Source organism: Salmo trutta, chromosome 2 (genome assembly GCF_901001165.1).
Source record: "Salmo trutta chromosome 2, fSalTru1.1, whole genome shotgun sequence".
In the NCBI taxonomy this organism is placed as follows: domain Eukaryota; kingdom Metazoa; phylum Chordata; class Actinopteri; order Salmoniformes; family Salmonidae; genus Salmo; species Salmo trutta.
The window spans coordinates 31,136,470-31,151,145 of record NC_042958.1 but is presented as its reverse complement, the minus strand read 5'-3'; positions in this window follow the sequence as shown (position 1 = coordinate 31,151,145).

Here is a 14,676-nt window from a genome sequence, read left to right as displayed (position 1 = left end):
TCATTCAAAGGTCCTCGGAGCATCCACTTACAAAAGGCGATAATATGTTTCAACCTGAGGCTCCCTCGTAAACCTTCAGTTATTTCGCGGGCTCTGAGAGCCTATTGGAGCCCTGGGAATTGTCACGTTACAGCTAAGATCCTTACTTTTCAATAAAAAGATGCAAGACGCACGACTCCTTGTCAGACAGGGTACTTCCTGCTTGAAACCTTGTCAGGTTTTTGCCTGCCATAGGAGTTCTGTTATACTCACAGACACCATTCAAACAGTTTTAGAAAATTCAGAGTGTTTTCTATCCAAACCTGAACAATAATATGCATATTCTAGCTTCTGAGTTGGTGTAGGAGGCAGTTAAAAATGGGAACATATTTTTCCAAAATTCTCAATACTGCCCCCTAGCCCAGACAGGTTAAAGGCACAGTCAACTTAGTGTATGTAAACTTCTGACCCACTGGAATTGTGATACAGTGAACTATAAGTGAAATAATCAGTCTGTAAACAATTGTTGGAATAATTACTTGTGTCATGCACAAAGTAGATGTCCTAACCGACTTGCCAAAGCTATAGTTTGTTAACAAGAAAAGTGTGGAGTGGTTGAAAAACAAGTTGTAATGACTCCAACCTAAGTGTAGTAAACCTCCGACTTCAACTGTATGTAAATCGTGCATTTTCATCTGTCAAGGTTTACCTTTGAATGATGTGTGTGAATGATTGAATGAATGAAGGAACACAACGATGTGCTCTGACTGATAAGTCAGTAATGCACACTTCATGTATGGGCTTTCTTAGTGAGACGCATGGTAGGCCTACAGTATACTGTATATACATACAGTATATAGGCCTATTCATACAGTATATATAGAAAAAATATTTAAATGACGTGACTCTCTGCCAAAAATTGCATTTAGAGGATTGGAGGATTTTAAATTAATAATATCTAAGGGGCATTTTTCATTACATCAATTCTGATCTGTGAAAATATGTAAGGGGCTTTTATATAATTCTAAATTAATTAATAATAATAATAATAATCACTTTGTTGAAAAAATAACAATACTTTGGAGATGATTTAGCTTTCAAATAACCTAAAGTGAGCAAGATAATTGCCATTCTTGAACATGGGGTGCGACATTCTTACTCAATTGATAAATAAAGCCAGTTTGTTATTTAGAATTATTTCTTTCTGTTTTTAGAGGGACAGAAACCGAAAGCCCACCGTCAACTCATGGGTATCCCGGTCACGGCAAGCACGGGTATTGAACCAGCATCTGTAGCATCACAGATTGCACTGCAACGCACTGTCTTAGACCACTTCACCACTCAGGACTTACACAACGTGATTTTTCGGGAGTAGGCTGAACTCCTACAGTAAGAGCAAAATAATCCTAACATTTCCACACACTAATTGTAGTTTAAGTTTCTCTTAGAATAAAAACCTTTGTGTGGAGACAGTTTTAGTAAGTAATACTGACGAGTAGTAACAAAAAAATAAGTGTATTTTTCCAGGTTTGTGCGCACCTTCTTCATCCGCATCATTCAGTTCTTTGAAATTCAATTTTACTAAACAACATGTATTCAACAGATATAAAATAAATCCAATATTTAAACATCAGCATGCTAATGAAGAAAAGAGAAAAGACTGAATATTTCCCAAATAAATTGTGCGTAAATAGACTCATAGCCCATTCATGCAATCAAATAACTAGTGGCCTCATGGGTGGAATATTATTAATATTTCTCATAATGAATACACTTTTTTTTACAGATGAAAATCCATTGTTTCTATGTCAAACGGTTGTTATATTTTAGTCTGCTGTGAAATGAAGTTTAATATTGGGATACAAACTCAATGTTATATACATTGCTCCAAAAAATAAAGGGAACACTAAAATAACACATCCTAGATCTGAATGAATGAAATAATCTTATTAAATATTTTTTTCTTTACATAGTGGAATGTGCTGACAACAAAATCACACAAAAATAATCAATGGAAATCCAATTTATCAACCCATGGAGGTCTGGATTTGGAGTCACACTCAAAATTAAAGTGGAAAACCACACTACAGGCTGATCCAACTTTGATGTAATGTCCTTAAAAAACAAGTCAAAATGAGGCTCAGTAGTGTGTGTGGCCTCCACGTGCCTGTATGATCTCCCTACAACGCCTAGGCATGCTCCTGATGAGGTGGCGGATGGTCTCCTGAGGGATCTCCTCCCAGACCTGGACTAAAGCATCCGCCAACTCCTGGACAGTCTGTGGTGCAACGTGGCGTTGGTGGATGGAGCGAGACATGATGTCCCAGATGTGCTGAATTGGATTCAGGTCTAGGGAACGGACGGGCCAGTCCATAGCATCAATGCCTTCCTCTTGCAGGAACTGCTGACACACTCCATCCACATGAGGTCTAGCATTGTCTTGCATTAGGAGGAACCCAGGGCCAACCGCACCAGCATATGGTCTCACAAGGGGTCTGAGGATCTCATCTCGGTACCTAATGGCAGTCAGGCTACCTCTGGCGAGCACATGGAGGGCTGTGCGGCCCCCCAAAGAAATGCCACCCCACACCATGACTGACCCACCGCCAAACCGGTCATGCTGGAGGATGTTGCAGGCAGCAGAACGTTCTCCATGGCGTCTCCAGACTGTCACATCTGTCACATGTGCTCAGTGTGAACCTGCTTTCATCTGTGAAGAGCACAGGGCGCCAGTGGCGAATTTGGCAATCTTGGTGTTCTCTGGCAAATGCCAAACGTCCTGCACGGTGTTGGGCTGTAAGCACAACCCCCACCTGTGGACGTCGGGCCCTCATACCACCCTCATGGAGTCTGTTTCTGACCGTTTGAGCAGACACATGCACATTTGTGGCCTGCTGGATGTCATTTTGCAGGGCTCTGGCAGTGCTCCTCCTGCTCCTCCTTGCACAAAGGCGGAGGTAGCGGTCCTGCTGCTGGGTTGTTGCCCTCCTACGGCCTCCTCCACTTCTCCTGATGTACTGGCCTGTCTCCTGGTAGTGCCTCCATGCTCTGGACACTAAGCTGACAGACACAGCAAACCTTCTTGCCACAGCTCGCATTGATGTGCCATCCTGAATGAGCTGCACTACCTGAGCCACTTGTCTCATGCTACCACTAGAGTGAAAGCACTGCCAGAATTCAAAAGTGACCAAAACATCAGCCAGGACGCATAGGAACTGAGAAGTGGTCTGTGGTTACCACCTGCAGAACCATTCCTTTATTGGGGGTGTCTTGCTAATTGCCTATAATTTCCACCTGTTGTCTATTCCATTTGCACAACAGCATGTGAAATGTATTGTCAATCAGTGTTGCTTCCTAAGTGGACAGTTTGATTTCACAGAAGTGTGATCGACTTGGAGTTACATGGTGTTGTTTAGGGTACCTGAGGGTTACATAGAAACGCATTTTGACTTGTTTTAACAAAGTTTAGCGGTAGCTTTTTGGATTCCTTTCTCTGCATGTTGAACGAGTGGAATATTCAAATCGATTGCGCCAACTAACCAGACTTTTTGGGATATAAAGAATGATTTTATCTAACAAAACGACCATACATGTTTTAGCTGGGAACCTTTGGAATGCACATCAGAGGAAGATTTTCAAAGAGTAAGTGAATATTTAATTGCTATTTGTGATTTTTATGAAGCCTGTGCCAGTGGAAAAAATATGTTGATGTGGGGAGCCGTCCTCAAACAATCGCATGGCATGCAGTCGCTGTAAAGCCTATTGCAAATCGGACAAATCTGGCAAAGATTAACAAGAATTTAAGCTTTTAACCTATATAAGACACTTGTATGTACCTAAATGTTTAATATCCCAATTTTTTTGATTATTTATTTGAATTGCATGATATCCAGTTTCTCCAGAAGTTGGTGGGATGCCTGGCCCTATGAAGTATTAACCTGTTAGGGCTAGGGGGCAGTATTTACACGGCCGGATAAAAAACGTACCCGATTTAATCTGGTTATTACTACTGCCCAGAAACTAGAATATGCATATAATTATTGGCTTTGGATAGAAAACACCCTAAAGTTTCTAAAACGGTTTGAATGGTGTCTGTGAGTATAACAGAACTCATATGGCAGGCAAAAACCTGAGAAGATTCCAAACAGGAAGTACCCTCTCTGACCATTCCTTGGGCTTCTTGGCTCTGTTAATTGAACATTTAGGATCTTTGCTGTAACGTGACACCTCCTACGGCTCCCATAGGTTCTCAGAACCCGGGAAAAAGCTGAATGATGTAATTCCAGCCGCTGGCTGAAAAACTTTAGCGCCTTTGGTAAGTGCTCTATCAGGGGACCATCAGTCTGAGGCTCGTGCACGAGGGAACCATGTTTTTATTTTCTCTCTCTTTGAACGTAAACACGCTTTCCCGGTCGGAATATTATCGCTTTTTTATGAGAAAAATGGCATAAAAATTGATTTTAAACAGCGGTTGACATGCTTCGAAGTACGGTAATGGAATATTTAGAATTTTTTTGTCACGAAACACATCGGGCGCGTAACCCTTATTTACCCTTTCGAATAGTGTCTTGAACGCATGAACAAAACGCCGCTATTTGGATATAACTATGGATTATTTGGGACCAAACCAACATTTTTTATTGAAGTAGAAGTCCTGGGAGTGCATTCTGACGAAGAACAGCAAAGGTAATAACATTTTTCTTATAGTAAATCTGACTTTGGTGAGTGCTAAACTTGCTGGGTGTGTAAATAGCTAGCCCTGTGATGCCGGGCTATCTACTTAGAATATTGCAAAATGTGCTTTCACCGAAAAGGTGGGCCACCAGTACTTGTCGGCGATAGATTGAATAGTGCGGGTGATACCTGGATGTCCAGCAACGACAGCTGTGTGCACCCAGGTCAGCAGCCGATCCCTTATTGCCATGGGAACGTAGATGCACTCAGGAGGACAGGTAGTAGGTGCAGGTTCCCTCTCCAAGGCCTGGCGAATGTCCACATCTACGTCCCAGACCACAGGGGCTACGACTCAAGAGGAGAGCGGGTATAAGGTGATGTTCATAGATTAGGCAAGGGCCTGGTCAATAAAATTCCTGTGACACCAAAATCCACTAGAGCTGCTGAAACCGTACATGAGGGACAGCCAGCTAGTGAAATCGATACTAAACTGGGTTTTGTCATGACGTTGGCCTCTTTGGGTACAGGGCTATCAGTTGACCCCCTCCCCTTTGTACCATCCCCCAACATACCTTCCCCCCAACCCAGGCCCTGTGTGACAGGGTTGTAAAAACTCTAAGAGGAGAAATCTCCTACCACAGGTTTCATAGAGAGACAAAGGAAATTCTTCCAACTCATAGAATTGGAGAACCGAGCGACATGTGTGTTCTGGAGAAGATATGGAAGATTGGTGAAGAATCCAGCTACGAACTGGTCCGCTTGGTACAATTTTGTGATACTCAGAAGAGACAATATAGCCATATTACCATAAAACTGTTTATATAATAGCCTCAGCGATGAGACTTGCATCATAATGGTTGTATAACATGTATTAATAAGGATAAAGCTATTTGTAATACATTGAGATGCTATGTACTGATGTTAATGTGATAGAATTGGATTTCTGTACCAAGCTTCACTCAGCCATCGGCAGGCCCCAAGGGACACAGACAGGACCAGGCGTCATTTGACAAGCCTGTTCTATGGGCACTATAAAACACCCCCTGATTTTCATTTCTCCAGACCAGGCCTCCACTCCATTGCGAGTTGGCCCATAGGTTTGACCATCCAAGTACTCTACTGAAAGTGAACTATACCACGTGGTTAACTTTTAGACTATTGAGACCGACAGAATAAGAACAGGTCTTTGATATTAATTATTAGTCTGCAGCTAAGTAAAGTATATCATCGAACGCAAAGACCAACGAAACATCCATTCTATGACGACATTAATGAATGTCGCTCTGAAAGATCCATTCTAACCGAGAGAGAGAGAGAGCGAGAGAACGCGGACAGAACTCCCCAACAAGAATCCCGACGACACATGAGCGTAAATATATATTGATTGCAATTGTTCCCGAATGAGTGAGCCTTCAATTGTCAATTGTTAATATTAATGAACTCTGTGTAACTTCTCAGCTGACCGTTTATGACCCATTGTCTAACAGACCAGCCATGCTTGTTAGCCATTAGGGCACATTACTATACCAATCCTTTGTGACGATAATTACTGTTTGTATGTTTTCTGTTAATTACTTAGTGTAGTAAATAAATGATTTTAAGACAATTGATGTATGGATGATTTTAGTAAAAACTGGGTTCGTGCAGATACAACAATTTACGACATTTGGAATGAGACTGGACGCGAGGTAAAATACACCATTTAAACCAGAAGGTAATCGGCCTATACTATAATATAATATAATATAATATATAATGTTATAATATAGGAAAGTTATATTAGGAAAATTATAACTTTGTAATCTGAATATTTTTCTTGGTGCCCCGATCTCCTAGTTAATTACAATTAAACGATTAATCAGTTTAATCGCGTGATAATAATTACAGGGAGTTAATTGATAAACCTATCTTCAGTTTAATGGTACCCAAAGACACGACAGTTTAGTGGAAAGTGATGATGGAATACTCATGCCTACCCCAGGAGATGGATGATCACGGGGCCATCCTTCCCTATTGTGGATCCCGGGTGGAATGTACAAGGACACTGTTGAAGCTGATGACCCTCTTTACCACAATAAGGACAAATCCCCAGATGTCTCAGATGGCGTTGCTAGGCTGCAGGGAGGTTGTGGCCCCTACCCCTACCCCTATTGGTTCAGGCTCTGATACAGAATGGCCATCACGATAAGTACGTCCATGGAGAGGGTGTAGTCTCGGCATGCCAATTCCATCTGGACCTCTTTGCGCAGTCCTTTTTTGAATAGCATGCGGAGCGCCAGCTCATTCCATCTGCTGGATGCTGCCACTGTCCATAAGGTGAGGGCATACTCCTCAGCAGTCTGGCCATCCTGCAGTAGTTAGAGTAGGCGCACACACCCCTCTCTGCCCTCCGGTGGATGATCAAAAACTCCTCTGAACAGAGCCATGAACCCCTCATAGGAAGCCAGCTCCCCTTCTCTCCTAGATGGCTGTAGCCCGCTACAACACCCTTCCAAGAAATAACCGTGGTAACATTGGACCTCTTGGTGTTGGGGGCTCCCATCCAATGATTCTAACAGTGTGAGCACTGGAGTAGGAATCCACGGCATTTGGATGGAATCCCGTCATATTTGGCCTTGGGGGACAAACAGGCATCTCTGTCCTGGGCGGACTACTGGATGGGGTGCTCGCTGGGTGCTGGGTTGACTTGTGGTAGAGAATCCTCCGCCAGTTGTCGAGACGTTGAAGGATGCAGAGGACCTTATCCATAGCCATCCCCAGTTGTGCCAGCTGGTGTTGGCGAAGTAGATGTCCCTGTTCGCCAACATTCTGGGAGATGTCTTGATTCCCTGTTGCTTCCATTTGTTGAGGAAGTATTCTGTAATGATGAAGCTGGGAGTCAGGAAGCAGCTGTAGGTGGTGAGTTTAATAATAACGAACATAGAGCGATACGAAACAAGAGGAGCATCTGGATACGAACACAGAACCAATACTGCCTGAAGAGTGATAGCGAGTTCTAGGTAAAGGGGGAGTATTAAGGGCATTCTAGATAAAGGGGGAGTATTAACTTCTTGGGGCTATGTGGGACGTTAGCGTGCCACCCGTGGCGCACCCTATCAACAGCAGGTGCATTTCAAGAGCGGCAAATTTGAAACCAAATAAATGTCAAAATTCAAATTTCTCAAACATACAACTAACTTACAGCCTTTGAAAGATAAACATCTTCTTAATCTAACCACGTTTACCGATTTCAAAAAGGTTTTACGGGGAAAGCATAAAGTTAGGTTATGTTAGGAGAGTACATTGACAATAGCTGTGAGTAGTGTATTGTCGATTCAAAGACAGGCGTCACCAAAACCATAAAATCAGCTAAAATTATGCACTAACCTTTTACAATCTCCATCAGATGACACTCCTAGGACATTATGTTAGACAATGCATGCATTTTTAGTTCTATCAAGTTCATATTTATATCTAAAAACAGTGTTTTACTATGGCGTTGATGTTCAGGAAATCGTTTCCCTCCAATACCGGCAGTCAAGTCATGACAACAAAATAATTAATTAATATTAGAAAACATTGGTAAAATATTATATTGTCATTCAAAGAATTATAGATTTACATCTCTTGAACGCAATGGACTTGCCAGATTTAAAATTAACCTTACTGGGAAATCACACTTTGCAATAATCTGAGCACTGCGCCAGAAAAATACGCATTGCGATACAGACTAACCGCCATGTTGGAGAGATCTAAAATCGAAAATACTATGTAAATAATCCATTACCTTTGATTCTCTTCATCAGATGTCACTTCCAAAGAATCCCAGGTCCATAACGAATGTAGTTTTGTTCAAAAAAGCTCATCATTTATGTCCAAAAACCTCCGCGTTGTAGCACATGATCTAAGCCAGCCGGACTTCACTTCACTTCAAGAACGGAAAAAATATATTTTCGTTCGTTCAAACATGTCAAACGTTGTATCGCATAAATCATTAGGGCCTTTTTTAACCAGAACATGAATAAAATTCAAGGCGGACCATTGGGTTCTCTTTTAAAACGTTTCGGAATGAGAGTACCCACCATCAAATCCGCGCCAGGTGTCTAATGGGCCATCGCCGTTCCAACGCTCTTCTTCAGTCAGATCTCACTGTAGAACACTCAAAACACTTTGTAAAGGCTGGGGACATCTTGTGGAAGCAATAGGAAGTGCCAAAATATTCCTCCTTCCCTTTGTTTTTCAATGGTATAGGCTTAAAGTCAATTCAACACATCAGGTATCCACTTCCTGTCAGAATCTGTCTCAGGGTTTTGAAGTTGAGTCCACAATTCAGAATTCCACATCCTGTTACGATCGGTCTCGGGGTTTTGACTGCCAAATTAGTTCTGTTATACTCACAGACACCATTCAAACAGTTTTTGAAACTTTAGGGTGTTTTCTATCCAAACCTGAACAATAATATGCATATTCTAGCTTCTGAGTTGGTGTAATAGGCAGTTAAAAATGGGCACATATTTTTTCAAAAATTCTCAATACTGCCCCCTATACCCTAACAGGTTAAGGGAAGTGATGAAGTCCAGGTGTGCCTCATGATGGGGCGCAGTTGTGCGTAGAAAGTTGCCAGGTTTGCGTATTTATGGATTGCCAGGAAATAATAAACTGGCGATCCCGAGTTGGAGTAGATGTGACCTTGGGATTTTTTGTGGGTGTAGGAAAATATTGTTGAATTTCTAGTCTATGGTAGTATTGAAACTTTTTTTCATTAGTGTTCAATGAACATATGCCTTATGAGAGCTTGACTGTGCTAGCTTGCCTTTAAACAATTAAAAAGTGTCTAATGTTTGTTGATTTCAATTAGTACATTATTTAAATCTATGCAGTGTCATGACACATACAGTTGAAGTCGGAAGTTTACATACACTTAGGTTGGAGTCATTAAAACTCATTTTTCAACCACTTCACAAATTTCTTGTTTACAAACTATAGTTTTGGCAAGTCGGTTAGGACATCTACTTTGTGCATGACAGAAGTAATTTTTCCAACAATTGTTTACAGACAGATTATTTCACTTATCATTCACTGTATCACAATTCCAGTGGGTCAGAAGTTTACATACACTAAGATGACTGTGCCTTTAAACAGCTTGGAAAATTCCAGAAAATGATGTCATGGCTTTAGAAGCTTCTGATAGGCTAATTGACACCATTTGAGTCAATTGGAGGTGAACCTGTAGATGTATTTCAAGGCCTACCTTCAAACTCAGTGCCTCTTTGGTTGGCATCATGGAAAAATCAAAATAAATCAGCCAAAATTGTAGACCTCCACAAGTCTGGTTCATCCTTGGGAGCAATTTCCAAACGCCTGAAGGTACCACGTTCATCTGTACAAACAATAGTACGCAAGTATAAATACCATGGGACCACACAGCCATCATACCGCTCAGGAAGGAGACGCATTCTGTCTCCTAGAGATGAAAGTACTTTGGTGCAAAAAGTGCAAATCAATCCCATAACAACAGCAAAGGACCTTGTGAAGATGCTGGAGGAAACAGGTACAAAAGTATTTATATCCACAGTAAAACTAGTCTTATGTCAACACATCCTGAAAGGCCACTCAGCAAGGAAGAAGCCACTGCTCCAAAACTGCCATAAAAAAGCCAGACTACGGTTTGCAACTGCACGTGGGGACAAAGACCGTACTTTTTGGAGAAATGTCCTCTGGTCTGATGAAACAATAATTGAACAGTTTGGCCATAATGACCATCGTTATGTTTGAATGAAAAAGGGGGAGGCTTGCAAGCCTAAGAACACCATCCCAATCGTGAAGCACGGGGGTGGCAGCATCATGTTGTGGGGGTGCTTTGCTGCAGGAAGGACTGGTGCACTTCACAAAATAGATGGCATCATGAGGATGGACAATTATGTGGATATAATAAAGCAACATCTCAAGACATCAGTCAGAAAGTTAAAGTTTGGTCGCAAATGGTTCTTCCAAATGGACAATGACCCCATGCATATTTCCAAAGTTGTGGCAAAATGGCTTAAGGACTACAAATTCAAGGTATTGGAGTGGCCATAACAAAGCCCTGACCTCCATCCCATAAAAAATTGTGGGAAGAACTGAAAAAGGGTGTGCAAACAAGGAGACCTACAAACCTGACTCAGTTACACCAGCTCTGTCAGGAGGACTGGGCCAATATTCACCCAACTTATTGTGAGAAGCTTGTGGAAGGCTACCCAAAATGTTTGACCCAAGTTAAACAATTTAAAGTCAATGCTACCAAATACTAATTGAGTGTATGTAAACTTCTGACCCACTGAGAATGTGATGAAAGAAATAAAAGCTGAAATAAATCCTTCTCTCTACTATTATTCTGACATTTCACATTCTTAAAATAAAGTGCTGATCCTAAGACAGGTAATTTTTACTAGGATTAAATGTCAGGAATTGTGAAAAACTGAGTTTAAATGTATTTGGCTAAGGTGTATGTAAACTTCCGACTTCAGCTGTACCTCTGCATTTAGCCATATCCTTTTTTTAACTGTTAGTGGATGATGAGCTGTCTGAGCTTGAAAAATCAGTGCTGTTGTCCGACTCACACATCTTGTCAATGTTGTCTCCTGAAACATAAAGTGACTGTTTGTTTTATGTTACAAAACAAACCTTTTCCAGTTACACAACATAATGATTGCTGAACTTGCCTGCCGACTACCCGCCATAACCTGTCAAACAATACATTTTCCCCACATGATTTGAGTTAAGATAATTAAACAATAGGTCTATGAAAACATAGAATTGAATCCCTCCAATTTGCACTCACAGACTCTCACGTACATGCTTTAGCAGGGATCATCAACTAGATTCAGGCACGGGCCGAATTTTAAAATGTTTTTATTATTATTTATTTTTTCTGGAGCGGATGGTCTGGGGACCGGACCATAATTACAAATAATTTGTAGACTGCAAATTAACCGCAGGAAGCCCAAACAGATATAATGGAATAAAACATAATAATTTCAAACCTTGCTTACATTAGTTAATGATCGCGTGTCTGTCTATTATTCGTAGAAATACTTGGGAACAGATTTCCCAAATTAAAATCATTTGAAGCTGATTTCCTGGTGTTTTTAAAAAAAAATTATCCAACAATGAAAATTGGGGAACCTTGCGCTACGGTTTGGTATTGATAAGATTTAATTGATTCCTATACTTAACGATCTGAATCCTCAACGATTCTATTATTGGTTCCAAATTAGAAACACTTTTTTCTTCTAATAAAGACTCTTAAAGGCTCTGGAAAGATAAAGTCTCTAGCTTAAACAATGAGCATATCTCCCATAGAATTCCATTAATTAGTAGTTGGGTTTTTTAGAGCAGTTGGGGAGTTGGGGTTTGAAGGGTAGTTAAAGAAAGAAAGAGAAATAAAACAAATGGTATCAAATTGGGAGTTAAGCAGCCCTTAAAGTACTCAGGAGCTGTTAAATTTAAAAAAAATTTAATTGTAAAACTCAGCAGACTGTTGGGGCTAGGGGGTAGCCTTAATCCCCCAAATGGGATTGCTAGCAAGGCGGGAAATTCAAAAACATCAAAAATCTAATAATTTCAATTTCTCAAACAATCAACTATTTTACACCATTTAAAAGATAAACAGCTCCTTAATCTAACCACATTGTTCGATTTTCAAAGAGGCTTTACGGCAAAAGCATAAAGTTAGATTACGTTAGGACAGTACATAGCCAAAAAAGTACAAACATCCATTTTCAATTCAAGGACAGGCATCACCAAAAGCAGAAAACCAGCTAAAATTATGCACTAACCTTTGACAATCTTCCTCAGATGACACTTCTAGGACATTATGTTATACAATACATGCATTTTTGTTCCATCAAGTTCATATTTATATCCAAAAACAGCATTTTACAGTGGCAGAAATGTTTTTCTCCCTCAAATGCTTCCAGTAAATCAGGTTACAATTTACAAAAGTACTATTCGAAAACATTGGTAAATTATAATATTGTCATTCAAAGAATTATAGATTAATATCTCGTAAATGCTACCGCATTGCCAGATTTCAAAATAACTTTACTGGGAAATCACACTTTGCAATAAACGGGGTCCTATGCTAAGAACATGCTAAGAACAATAGGCTAGGATATACAGGTTAGCACCATCTAATATCAAAAATACTATTGTTAATAATCCCTTACCTTTGATTATCTCCATCAGAAGGCACTTCCAGAAATCCCAGGTCCACAACATATGTGGTTTCTTTCGACAAAGTTCATAATTTATGTCCAAATAACTCCAAATTGTTCCATGTTGTTAGCGCTTCGGTAGGCTACTCAAAAGTAGGGCGGGGGGGGAAAGTCACGACAAAAAGTTAAAAAAATAATCTATTTACGTTCGTTCAAACATGTCAAACGTTGTTTAGCATCAATCTTTAGGTCCATTCTTAACGTGAAACATCAGTAATGTTTCAACCCGACCTCTCCTGTGTCTTGAAAAACGTTTTTGAAAAATGTCTCAACTCACATGAATGCGCAGGTGCGGGCAATAATGAAGTGACGACATCCCAGGGACGTCAACTTCTCTTCCTTGTCATCCGGTCTCTGTTCATCATAGATGCTTCAAACAACTTTATAAAGATCGTTGACATCTAGTGGAAGCCGTAGGAGGTGCGAAATGAATCCTTTGTCACTGTGTGATCTATTAGCAGTGACTCGAATATAGTACAGCCACAAAATTCTCATTTCCTGGTTGTATTTTTTCTCAGGTTTTTGCCTGCCGTATGAGTTTTGTTATACTTACAGACACCATTCAAACAGTTTTAGACAATTCAGAGTGTTTACTATCCAAATATGTTAATAATATGCATATCCTAGCTTCTGAGTTGGTGTAGGAGGCAGTTAAAAATGGGCACATATTTTTTTCAAAATTCTCAATACTGCCCCCTAGCCCCAACAGGTTTTAACAATGGCCAGTTTAGAATGTTGAGGAAATTGAATAGGAGTCTATGGGAATTTATGGGGTATTAAAAGGTCTGTAACATAAAAAGTAAAAGTTGTATCAAGAAGAAAAGTCATAGCTGGAAATAGCATGTAACCCTGTTCATAATAAAGTTTAAGTGATGATAATAGTTTAAACAGTTTTTAAAGTAGATAGGGAGCACAGAAAGTTGGCGGGAAAGGAATAATAATAATATTAAGTAACTGGCCATTGTTAAGTCTGCTGAGTTTTATAATTAAAAAAATTAAAAATGTAACAGCTCCTGAGTACTTTAAGGGCTGCTTAACTCCCAATTTGCTACCATTTGTTTTATTTCTCTTTCTTTCTTTAACTACCCTTGCTTTCAGCAAGCACGCTAATAAGTATGCAGAATAACATGGGTGTTCTTGCTTTCAGCAAGCACACTTATTATAAGTGTTACTTAAATAGATTACCTAATTTCCTTTCTACATGAATGCAGCCAAGCCAATCAGGCAGTAGTCTACACAGGCAGCACATTTCTGTCAAAATTGGATCATGAATGAATGTGTTTGCGTACCTGGGTGTGATATAAAATAACACCTTCATGACTTTCTGCGTTTATGTTGCATACACAGAGATATATTTGCCTAACTTGGCGTGAACAAAATCAAGAAATTTAGGAAGACTTCTTAAAGCCTGTCTGAGGAAACAAGGTCATCGGAATTATTTAACAGCTAGTAAGGTTTAGAGACAAAGCTCTACAGTAGTGTTTACTGTTGTGTAGTGGCTTTGCTGGCATGCATCTAAAACAATTTTGGGGAGTAGAGCACAGAGATGTAGTTATCGAATAATTCAGTATATGAAATGGCAAGCCCTCTATTTTTTTATCCATATCAGTTTATCTACTGAGGAGTACTTTAAAAAGGCAACTGATTACCATAAGTGAAATATATCAACAAATTGTCTCTGTTCCCTAGCCCAGACAATGAATGTTACTACATCAAAATGGATAATGCAATACTTTTCTCTTGTGCTAGAACTTGGATCCATCTATCACCACCAATCTCCATAGAGAAC